We start from the raw sequence: 12,853 nt of genomic DNA, 5'->3' as shown, positions 1-12,853 counted from the left end.
CAGGATGGAAATGTGAGTTGGGGAGTCAGCCTATAGATGGAATTCACAGCTGTGAAACTAGAGGAGATTGTAGGGTATTCGTGTAGATATGATAGAGAGATATTAGGACTGAGCTTCAGGACAATTGGATTTGGGAGGTGGGGAATTTGAGGCAGAATAATCAAATGAATTGAGAAGGACTGGCCAGTGAAGTAAGAGATCCAAGAGACATCAGGGTCCAGGAAGTTGAGTGACAAAAGTATTTCAAGGAGAGAGTGACAAAATGTATGAAATGTTGTTGATAGCTCTGTAAAATAAGGACTGAGAATTGACCGTTAGATTCAGCGACGTGGAGGTCATTGGTGACTTAATATGAGAGCAGTTTTTACAGAATGGTGGGTACTGAAACCTGATTACAGGGGGACCCCAGGAGAATAGGAATGAGTTAGAATGAGTACAGAGCGGGACAGAGACATGAGAATGTAGCTGAAGGTGCTCTCTGGTCAAAAGGGGAGAGTTCTATATATTTTAAGAAATGGGAGAAATATTAGAGCTAATAGGCATGATCCATTGGAAAGGGAAAAATTAATCCTGAAGAGGTGGACACTGCTTTTGGAATGTCTTTTGGCAAGTGAGATGGTGTGGGATTTCACACACATGTGGAGTTGGCCTTAGAGGCGGCATAGACTGTTCCTCCAATTAGAAGGGGAGGCAGAGTGTGTGGAGATGAGGCAGTTAAGTTGACATATGCCATGGTTAGAGCTATGGAGTTTCCTAAGTGAAATAGGAAGCAGGGTTAATAGCTAAGAGTGAGGAATGAGTGGAGATGTTGGAGGTTTGAAGAGAATCTATAAAGTAGAAAGTGGTTTGGGAATCTAAGAAAGTGACTAGAATAGGGAAATGTCAGAGGATCGCCAGGAAGTACTAAGGGGTCACTTAACATGAGTGGACAGGAGTTATAATGAGACCAATGAGCATGGTTCAGGGTTTTTCTCACAGTTCTTCAGCAGACTCAGAGTAGGTGGGAAATTGGACTTTATTAGGGTTAACGTTTCGACAGCGACTTTAATGAAGGAAGAGGGGACAAGACCATTGTGAGCATTTTCCACTATCAATACATTTATATCATAATTCGAATGATTTCAGATGATTCTATAAAACAGGGTTAACCTATTTAGCCAATCTCCCAATTTTGGACATATGGTTTTTCTAGTTGCTCATGAACACAAATAATGGTTCAATGAATTCCACTTCAAATCAACCTTTGCTCTTATTTTCAATTCTCTGTTTTGAAAATAGTATTGCTAAACAAACAGGAGAATAATCAGGATAATTTCAGCTACAAGTAACAGAAAAGTCAACTCAAAATGGCTTAAAAATATGGGAAAGGTATTATATTATATAAAGACAATCTTTGATATACTAAGCCTTGGAATTGCTTAATTGATCATTTTAAAGACATCATCACATCCTAGTAAAAATGGTGGCAGAGTTTTACACATGGTAAACAGTTATGAAGTACACAAATACTACCATATATGTGGTACTTTTACCTTGAAAAAGACTTGAAGTTTGCATGTGGAAGAGGGTGTCAGGTTGACGCCTGTAAGTTACTATGAAGTGGTGGAGAGAAGGTTGCCTAAAATGAGAGGCAAGGTTGGAACACCGGGTGTGGCTGATAACATGCAGTGGACTGAGGGAGCAGGAAGATGTTTGAGGCACGTGTTATTTTGGGGTGTTCCTACATGATTCGGTTCACGCGGGCGCAGTTTTCTGCATCACCTAGTGTTTCTCTTGTACAAAAGTACACATAATCAAACGCTTGTGTTATGTTCAAATTATTCCCAAATATACAAGTCTGCATTTTCAAAACAAGTGTTAGAACTGACTGTGCTGTTTGCCCTCCATGTTCCTTTCAACCTATTCCATCTGCATCCTGCCTCATGAAAGTTCTTCAAAGTTCTTGCAAATTGATGCTACCCCTCCAAGGCTTTTTCCTAGTATTATACTGTGAAGCCCTGAGCCTCTGGGGATATTATGCTGCAATCTTTTCTAGAAACCAAACCCAGTTCTGTCTGACTCTGTAGCCCCTTGCTTTTTCCTATGCCAAGCCAAGTGAACTGTGGGTCGCCAGAAAATGGCAGTCCTTTTTTGCTAAAGGTAAATATGTGGGTTAAGGTAAAAATAAAATGGTGTGGATTTTTTTTGAAAAAGCATCAGAAGAAAGATTAGTAAGGTAAACACCTTCCACCAGAAGAAAATGTCAACCTCTATTTTCTTATCGAATTTTTTTTTCCTTTTTCTTGATATATTCTAACAGCCCTCTTACTTCTCACATCTTTAGTTGGCTCACAGTTAGAACATTTCATGCAAGGTCTGAGAAAAGGGAGGGGAAGGAATGTTTGTCTGTGTTAGAACTGAATGAGTTTAAGTAAGATTGTCTCCATTGGGATTGGCTGAAATGTGAAGCAAGACATAAGGGAACATGTAAAGCCTGTTGGGAACAAATTAACTATGAGAGTGGAGAAGCGGCTAAGAGTGGGATAGAACCACTTGAGAGCTACTGGGAAGCTAGGGAGGGCATGGGGCAGGTGGGCAGAGAAGGACATGGTGTGGTGGTGAGGGCAGTGGGCCCCACTATGGCCACCTCCCATCATGGCAAGAAGAGAAATAACCCAGTGGAGCCCTTGGCAATCTGTTGTTGACACATGCAGAATATCAGACAATTAGAAGCTCTTCTTTTGGGGAGAGTGTATACTGCATCATCAGCGATTAACTTGCCTATGCTCAGCATCTTAGAGAAAAAGAAATCCAGTGACATGTAATTGTGTGGCAGGGCATTTATCTGTTTTCAACATGTATGACTTGCTCAGTGAAATCCAGGGGCAAGATGTATCAGGTTTCGTCTTCACCATTACTGAATCAAAGGAAACACCTCAACTTCTACCAGTGTGGCTGGCAGCTCATCCAAGTCCATTCATCATTGCGTTCCCCCCGCCCATCCTTTAGGATCTTAAAAGAACCACAGGCTGACCTGCTTACTCCAGGAAGATCCAATAAGAGCATCTGGTCTTTGGTCCCTCTGGACTGCCTCTCATATCTGGCTTTTCCAGGTCCAAGGTGCCCTGGGGCTTTTGCTGATGGTGCCCACTCCCACCTCACCAAGCTCAGCGATTGGGATATTGACCAGCGCTCTAATTCCTGAGGCTGCTGAGCTTGGTGCTCAAAATGTCTCCATCCTAACATTTGGGGATCATATCTGTGTCTTTGCAACTCAAATAATCCTGCTGCAGTCTTTTAGGCTTCTACAATTGTGTTTAGGGTCAAGCCACACCCTCTCCTCTTCCTGCTGCAGTAGAAAAATCTCCTCCCTCTCTGTGAGGTGTAGTTAGGGGCTATTAAATAGAAACTTCATTCCTCCTTAGGTTGAGGGAGCTCAGAACTCACACTTTAAAAGGACAATTGCTTTTAATTCTTATTTTAAAGAGTTCATAGTAACCCCTTTCTATTTTCCCTCAAAAAAAGCCAAATACCTCTTAATTTACTCATAAGACACCCCATTACATATTAGTCAATTTATTTCTAATTGTAACCCTTAAAAGTGGGTATTATTCTTACTTTAAAAGCAATGGAAAGTGCTAACTAATTTGCTGAGGGCCAATTATAATTCAGGAGTAAATCTGAATAAGTTTTCAAACTTAGGCCTGACTCCCTAACACAGTTTCTTACTCCTACATGGCAACCTCTTGGTCAGTACTTGAGACAGACCCTATTCTTTGGTTAAATTTTTTTCCCCATGTGAAACAGCAAGATCTGTTATCTTACAGAGCTTACGAGGTTCAGAAATCTGAGAGCCACTGATCTGAGTGGTTCTGGCTCAAGGTCTCATGAGGTTGCAGTCCAGACGTGAGCTGGAGTTGCATTATCTGAAGGCTTGACTGGGGCTGGAAGATCTGTTTCCAAGGTAATGCACTCACACAGCTGTTAGCAGGAGGCCTCAGTTTCTCATAACATGGGCCTTTTTGCACAACATGGCAGGTGGGTTCCACCCAAGTGAGTGAAGCAAGAAAGTGAGGGCGAAATCACAACGTATTTTGTGACCTAGCCTCGAGGTGACAGGGGACTACACAACAGTGTGACTAGCAGGGGCTAGGGATCACTGGGGGCCAACTTGGAAGCTGGCTACCGCAGGGCATTTACTTTAATTAATTTTGGTACCATTTGTATCTGCAGCACCAGGGTGAAAAATGCTTCCTGGTTTATACTTTTAATTAAGTAATCATTTAATCAATCCATTTATATTTTTCATTAATTTTTCCAATGGAAGTAGTGGAGATGTGGATAATCTCAGAGGCACAACCCAGCAATTAATTACATTCCATCTTTCATTATGCTTTGGTTCATTCATCAACTCTATTGATCACCTACCATGTGCGAGGCACTGTAGCCACCGCCTGGATACAATGAGGAGAAAAACAAATGCTGTCCCCACCCTCCTAGAGTTGTCAGTTGAGTAGGGGAGAAAGTTATTAGACGAATAATTACACAAATTGATATATCACTGCAAAATGTGATGAGCAGTATGAAATAGGAATGTAAGATGCTATGAAAACATATATCACGGGATCTAATTTAATTTGAAAATCAGGGAAGGCCCTATAGCAGGGTTTCTCAACCTTGGAAATATTGACATTTTGGACTGGATAATTCTTTGTTGTGAGGGTTGTCCTGTGCATCGTAGGATGTTAGCAGCATCCCTGGCTTCTATTTACTAGATGTCGTCCACTCCTGCCTAAGCCATGACAACCAGAAATATCTCCATGTATTTCTGAATGTTGTCAGTTAAAAACCACTGCCCTAGAGGAAGCTTTCAAATGGAAGGTATTGGGGGAAGGGGCATTTCAGGAGGAGGAAAGAGTATGTTAGTGAGATTTTTTTGTGGACAGTTATTTCCAAATAATAAAATAAAACCAAACCAAACCAAAATACCCTGGTTACCTAATTCTAATTCTCAAATTTAAATTCAGATCAGATTCTGTCCTGTATAACTTGTTGATGTCCCTTTAAACAGAAATCCACACTCTGTAGCCAGTCTGCTTGTGCTGAATAAGGTGTCTCCGTATAATTGCCAAGGAAAAAACAGGTCTGGCCTGAAGCTCTCTTCCAAAACATATTTTAACTTATTGAATCTCTGGGCTGACTAAAGTTGTTTGGCCTTCAGTCTGCTGGTTTATATCACTGCCCGAAGCAGGGTATTATCACTCAGAAATACATGGCCTCAGTTTTATTGGAAAGATATTTATAGGTACTGCTTATACTCTATATGAATATGTTTAATGTGGAAAGAGTATATAACCAGGCTAGGTGTAAAGTCAGATTATTTCCACCAAGACTTGTCTTCTTTCAATTTTGAACAGACAAGAATTAGCTTATGTGCTTTGAATCCTGAAATCTCGAGTGAAAAAGGAACTTAGAGGATCTTATTGGAAACGCATGGCTTTTGGAAGGCAGATACTTCTGGGTCAAATTTGGCTTCAGTTCTCTGATCTTGGGCATGTAAGATAGTTTCAATTTCCTCATATGTAATGAAGATAATAATTTTTACCTCGCAGAGTTGTTATGAAGAAATGTCTAGCATTCAATATATGTCCAATAAATGAAATGTCCCTCTTTCCTTTAGATTATCCAGTTCAACTCCTCTCCCCAAGAGACAGTTCCCTAGAAATCTGGGAGCTACCCTATCCTTGGCTCTTCCCTCACCCTCTCCATTCAGAGGATCATCTAGTTCCTCGTTTTTTCCTCCATGTTTTAGTTGGGCCACCATAATTTCTCTTTCTGGACTCTTGCAGTGGTTTTCCAATTATGTTACCCACTAATTATTAACTTGTATTAGGCCCACAAGCTCCAAAATGGGATTCGTTCAGGATCCAAAATGGGATTCTAGCTCACCTCTCCATCTCTCTTAGGCCCTGCCTCTTATCCTGTGCTCTAGCAATGCCAGACTTCTGACAGAGTCCTACATGCTGTTTCATAGCCTTGTGCTATTTTAGATGTTGTTTTCTTGGATGGAGATTCATCTCTCCCCAACCCTTGTCTACCCATCAGAGTCCTACTGATTCATCCTCAAGGATTAACTCCCCCACCAGAGAATCTTATGACTTCCCACGTGCCTCGTCCCCACTCCATCACCTCTTTGTTTTGACACAACCTTGTGCACATTTCTACTCTGATGGGTGTCATACCTCATTGACTTAAGTATTTGTTTATGGGTCTGTCTTCTCCACTGGACAGTGAATTACTAGAAGGCAAGAACCACATCTTATTAATCTTTGTGTTCTCAGCTATTATCACTGACCCTGTACTGGTCCATGTTCCATAAACATTTGATGAATGAATCCACGTTTATCCTGAATCCCCACAGTGATAGGAACTCACAACATTGCAAGGCAGAGACTGATTCTGACCATGTGCCCCATGTCAAACTCAGCATAAATCTTCCATCTTTATTGTCATATCTACCTCTCTACCCCTCCACCCACTGATCCTACTTAGAAAGAATATGTATAATCCCTCAACATGGCTGCCATGTGATTACTAGAATGCAACCAACGTCATGAAGCAACAAAATATTCTCTTCTTGGAAAATTCTTCTCATTAGTCCTAGTGTGACATGATATCCAGGTCCTTCACCACCTCATCTTCGTGATCAGGATCTGTCATGGGTCACCAGCACCATGTCTAGAACTAAATCCAAGATGCTTGATGGAATCTGACAGCATGGAGGACAAACCTAAACATGATATTGTAGTAAAAAGAGGATAAAATAAAATGTGCTTGCATTTATTCCTATATTTTTCTATGATAGAAATAATAGTAGCTAACATTATTGAGTTCTTACCACACACCAAAGACTGCGGGAGCAAAGGCCTGAGACTAATTACTGTGTCTATAGTTCCTGAACTCAACTGTTTAACCATCCCCTTGTCCTCCCAGATACGTCAGAAGCTCCCTAGCAAGGCATTGCTTCAAGGTTATCAGCCAGGACAATCCAAATAAAAGGGTTGGTTTTTATCCATCTCTGCTTAGGCGCATCCTTCTGCCCACCTGGCAAAAAGAAAACTGCATTGACCCATGGTGCTCACACTCACCCAAGTCACAGATTATATTGACGAGACAAGGCACCAAGGAAGCCAGATGTCCAACCTCTAAAGTCACCATTGAATGCATCATTCAAGGGTCATTCAGATTGGAGACCCCATATTCCATTTCTCCATTGGGCTCCTTGGTTTTCAGAATGGCTCCAGTTTCAGATGTCCTGTGCTCTGTCCAAATTGCTAGTATTTTAAACCACCCAAATTTATTTAATTATACTTACAATCACTCACATGTATGGAGCACATTTTAAATACCAGGAATTGCATTTAACTCTTCACCTTGCCTATGCCTTCCAGCTACCCTGCAAGCACATACATTTTTCAGTTGAGGAAACTGAGGTTCAGAGAGCTTAGCTGACTTGGCCCAAAATACAGGGCTGCTATTTAGCAGGAGAGTTGGGATTTGAACCCAGACATGACTCCAGTGCTCAGACTCCTAAACTTCACACCATTCCGCCACCGGAATCAGTTTGTTCTCGTACTAAAGGGAGAGGTGGGGATCCCATGAGCAATATGCAGCTGGAAACCTGGACCAAGGAAAACCTACAGGAACATCTGTGGGTGAGACCGTTTGTGCACAGCATGCATGAATGGGGACAAGACAACTGGAGTAACAGTTATTCTCCTTTAGGATTTCATCTGGGTGCCATGCCAGCACCCTCGGCTCCTCTTATACCCATCATCATACCCCAATTGTCCCTTTACCCTACCTGCTCTTTTTCTGTATAATTGATTCTATTATGTGTAGGCATTCTTTTGTTCTGCCTTAGCCCTCATTTGCAACCTCTTTCTAAGCTCTAGAAGCATCAGTTTATCCAAGCATTTTGTCCTCTCTCCTTTGCCCTAACATATTCAAATCCTGCCTCTCTTCTTTTCCAGGACATACCTGGCACCGCCCTCCATGACATGCTCCACCTGGCCCAGGCAATCTGTCCTTCTGAAATCTGTTTCTTATATCCCAGTTCCAAGATTACTCCATCATGTCCACGAAGACCCATGAGAGATATTGCCAAATGTACAAGGATCCAGAAGTAGTCTGCTAGTGGTGTACCCAGGCAGGAGGCAGTGTGGATTTCTGGAGTCAGAAACATATAGATGCTTTAGAACAAGCTCTAGTCCAAGGAAACAGAGGAGGCATTTCTCCTAGTCAGAAAATCTCCCTGAACCCCAGCCCCCCAGCAAAGGCCAGCTCAGGCCCAGAGTCCATGAAAATTTCAATTGTATCAAAGTCTCCTCTATATGCCATTTTATGTGCTATTAAACAGAACAATGCAGCTCGCCACTAAAATCATCTGCAATAGCAGCCCATTAACAGCTTTCCTTAATATGGAACTTTCTAATTAATGTAAATGGGGTGCAGAGCTTGGAAAGCCAAGTTGATTCTAATGTTCAGAAAGTAGGTAAAATAGGAAAAGGTCTTATTTTTCATTAGCAATCTATTAGGAAGTCTAATGAAATCTTTATGTCTTGGATATAGTACCAAAAAAGTTACAATTGCTTTGTTTCCTGCCTCATTTCTCTGCCACCTTTCTCTATAAATATTGCTATGCTACACATTAGATTTAAGAAAATAGAATTTTGCATGGATTTTGTGTCTGAGTACTCTCAGGTTCTCAGAGTGTTGGAGATGGGAGAGAGCACAGTAGATTAACCTTAGTTTCCAGCTATCTAAGTTGGAAACTGAGCCCCAAAGAGAGTTGAAGACTAATGTGGTCAGTTACTTCCTTCTCCCTCCCTCCCTTTTTGCTTCTTCCTTCCTTCCTCCTTCCCTCCCTCCTTCTTTTCCTCCACCCCCTCCCTTCTTCTCACTCTCCTGAAATATTTATTGAGCACTCTATCGGTTAGGTTAGGCTAGGTTACACTGCAATAACAAACAAACCCCACATCTCAAAAGTTTAAACATCAAGCATCCAAAGTTTCTTTCATCCATACTATAGGTTAGAACACCAAAAGTTATCTCCCACCTGCACTGCATGTCCACTGTGAGTCAACAGGGAAGCAGAATCACTCAGGGACCCAGGCTGATGGAGCAGTCGCCATGCTGAACACTGCCAGTCATCATGCCAGAAGGAAAAGAGAAAATGGCGAATTGGGCTCTGGCTCTTAAAGCATCTGCCTGGAGATAACAGGTCACTCTTGCTTACATTTTATTGCCCAAAGTAAGTCATTTGGCCATGCCTAACTTCAAAGGGATTGTGGATGTGTTATCCTACAATGAATCCCAAAGGCCCCTCCCATGAGCCAACCAATGTGATAATCCAAATATCAAAATGAGTGAGAGACAGATACTGCTTTCACGGAGCTCAGAGTCCAGGGAGAACCAGAAAACAAACTCAAGACTGAGCGTGGTGAGTGGGAGTGAGGCTATACCAAGGGCTCTAGGGCCAAGTGGGCTCATTCTCTCCCCACTTTGCCAACCTTCTCCTGGGGCATTGCTGCAGCTTGTGGTGTACAACCTTCCTCTTTCCTATTTGGGTCCAGTGCCCAGGAGGGAAACTCATGATCTGATTCAGTTCCCAGGTATCTGTTTTCAGTTTCACAGACCCTCAGTCCAGGGGCTTATGAGAAGAGGAACTGTCTGAGAACAACCAGCCCAGATAGATCTGAGGCTCAGGAAAGTGAGGAGTCCGAGGAGGGATGGCCCAGGTTCCAAGGCAGCATGGTGGGTGTGGGTTAAACCTGATCTCTTCGTAGCCTAGTGGTCAGTGCCTGTTGCATCTTGCGCCAGGAAGTCAGTCATTTCAGAGGACAGGACTCTATCACCTGGAGGAGGTGGCAGAGTGATTTAGAGTGGGGATCCAGATGGCACAGGGAGCTGGAGAGTGGGATGGAGAAACTGAGGTGGGAGGCCAACAGAAGGCAACACTGAATTCTAAGATTTTCCTTAATCAGTCTCAGTAGCAGTTCAGCCCAAAACCTGTCTGCCTAAGTGGAACCACCATGGACCTCGACCCTGCAGGCCTTGGGCAGGACTGGCTCTGGAGCTCAGGGGAGCAAGGGATTAAATCCTAGGATGTAAAGGGAATCATTGGCTTTGGTGGGCGTGCTGTGGATAGCCAAACATTGTACACTTATGTCCCTCTCCAAAAGGCCTTTTTAAAGCCCAGACAGAATGCTCTGGCTGGCTTTGTAATCATGTTCCAATCAGCTTTACAGAATTGCAAAATTGATTATCCTGCTGGTCTCACACAGGCTTTGGAGCAAGGCAAAGGGGTGCCTTAATTCTTTGTTGAGTTCCACACACTGATTCGAGGAGACTTTAACTTTTCCATCCATCCCCAAGAGGAAGGGAGTTCAAATTACCTTGAAATTACAATTTAGGGCCATCAAGCCTTGGCCAGTCTGTTTCATTTTCCCAATCACACAGCCAGGGCCAAGGCCGAGAAAGGAGGTACCTGGCATATTAACTCCTCTTTAGGAACACAAAGAAGAGGTGGAGTGAGATAGCAAGCGCCAGGTGCCCCACGCAGGCTCAGGCGGCTCAAGGAATGGCAGAACGAGAGGATCTGGGAAGCATGTCCGTGGGCGCGCCAAATTTGTGTTCGCTAGTTCTAGGGCTCCCCACAAGATGGTGTGATTGGGGTGTCATTGTCTGTTGAGTTATACCAAAGCACTCCCACGAGTTTTTGGTTGTTTTCATTTTCTATCTTGATGAAATATACGGGGTTTTTACATTGCTGCAGGGAAATGAAAAGAACTCTGTCATGTGTTTCACCAGCCTGTAATAAAGGCCTGATCTGGGTCTTGAACAATGACCAGGTATGAATCAATTGGAGAAAAGTGAGAATCCATCACAGAAAGAGGGGACACTATATGCCAAGGCCCAGAGGCACTTTACTAGAATAAGAAGAGTGAGGGAGCATGGTAGACATGAGACCGGGGGTTCTGATACACTAAAGAGATTAGCGTCTAGAGGCAGAGGCAAAGGGAGGCATGTTAAAAATGAAATACGAGATTCCAAGTGAAAAAACGGAGGTGTAGATGGCACAGCAGAAGCACAAAGAGTGGAATGGTCACCTTGGAGTCTTGCTAGAGCAAGTGGACTTAATGTTGCATCTGTCAACTCATGTCTGGAACTGACAAGGAATTTCTTTTTCCTCTAAATTACCTACATAATTATTAAGTGATGACAGTCCTACTAAAATGACTGGTGAGGAGTGAGTGCTTATTACATATTAGGACTATTCTAAGAGTTTTGCATGAGTTATCTTATTTAATCTTTCCACAATCCTATGAGGTGAATACCATTAGTATCCTCATTATACAAATGAGGAAACTGAGCCTCAAGGAGTTAAGCAATTTGCAGAAGGTCGCAGAGCCAGAAAGTGATGGGATTGAGATTCAAATGTAGGCAGTCTGAATCCAGAGCCCGTATCTTAATCACTGTACTGTGATGCCTCCTGTGATCTTAAGAAACAGAGCTCATCCGTTCCTTCCTTCACTCAACAGATACTCGCTGAGTATAGATACATGACAGACTTTGTGCTAAGTGACGGAAAGACACAGTTGAACAAGATGGCAAGTTGCATCCTCGCATGTAGCATACCGGCTAGTGGGGAGACAGAAAATCAGTGAACAATTCATGAAAAAGAGAATATCAGGTTGCAAAGAAAAAGTAAAATAGAACTTCAGGAGAGAAAATGCCAGAGCTTGAAAGGATCTTCAATGCCAGATGAAGGAACTGAAGCCAAGAAAAGGCGAGTCATCTGCTCAGAGTCATACAGTAAATTGGCATCAGGACTGAGAAAAGAATCCAAGACTCCTAATATATTCAGTAGCTCTTTATCTGGTGCCTACTCTGTGCCTCCCTCTGTTCTAGGCACCAGAACAGCCACAGTCCCTCCCCTCATGGATCTTACATTCTTTCCCTGATGCTCTGCTGCCTAGGTACCTGAAGCTTTGCAATACACACTTTATTTCATCAGTTGTCAGTTCTACTAAAAAATGTCCTCCACCTTTGTTTCTCCTGTGCTCAACTCTTTACAGAAAAATGTAAACAAGAGTATTTCCTTCTTTGCATAAGCAGATTTCCCTGCCATGAGCAGAATATTGGGGGAAATAAAGATACAGGGCTTATGCCTTCCGCCAACTTCCCAAACAGGGAAAATCTTAACAATTGTATAAAATAAGGTGATTTCTACCCTGCCACACCATTCCCTTGAAACAATCAACAAGTACAGAGTTGATTACCTTTTTTTGCATGGGAGAACAGAAAAAGGGGAAACCCCAGAAGAATAAAAGGACGTTGGCTAATACTTAAAGATTTCTCCTCATGTGCATAATGACTTTTCTTCGCTTCTCTTCTGTTCAGCCAAGGCAAGGGGCAGTGGGCTAACTGGCTAAGCCTGCAGCTTCTCAGATATCCTGCTGAGATCCCACTGCGCTGAGTCTCCATGGGGCAGGCTGCCAAGGCAGGAGAAAGGAATTCCTCTAGATGTAATTCCTGCTCTCATGGAGCAGCAGGGCACTGCAGACCTAGTGAAGGAGAGTCTATTTCAGCAGCCTTCTTTGGCTGTAGAATAATTCAGAGCCTGTCTCTAAGAGCCTGGCCCCTTCCCCTACACTCTAACCTGTCCTTTGTATATACTAACTCATTTAATCTTCACAACCACCTACAAGATGGGTGTCATTATACAAACAAAGAAACTGAGGCACAAAAAAATCAAACAACTTTCCCAAGTGGAAGGCTTGCTGTTGAGTTCAGGCAGTTTGGCTCCGGA

General features: G+C 42.8%; 1 protein-coding gene across 17 annotated transcripts in view; it reads left to right on the top strand.

Moving 5' to 3' along the window:
• PTPRT (protein tyrosine phosphatase receptor type T) overlaps positions 1–12,853 on the top strand; it is a 1,024,383-nt gene that overhangs the window by 724,109 nt on the left and 287,421 nt on the right. The gene's annotated exons all lie outside the window — the stretch shown is intronic.

Source organism: Equus caballus, chromosome 22 (genome assembly GCF_041296265.1).
Source record: "Equus caballus isolate H_3958 breed thoroughbred chromosome 22, TB-T2T, whole genome shotgun sequence".
Taxonomy (NCBI): domain Eukaryota; kingdom Metazoa; phylum Chordata; class Mammalia; order Perissodactyla; family Equidae; genus Equus; species Equus caballus.
The sequence above is the reverse complement of the archived record's forward strand: the minus strand, read 5'-3'. Positions and strand labels throughout refer to the sequence as shown.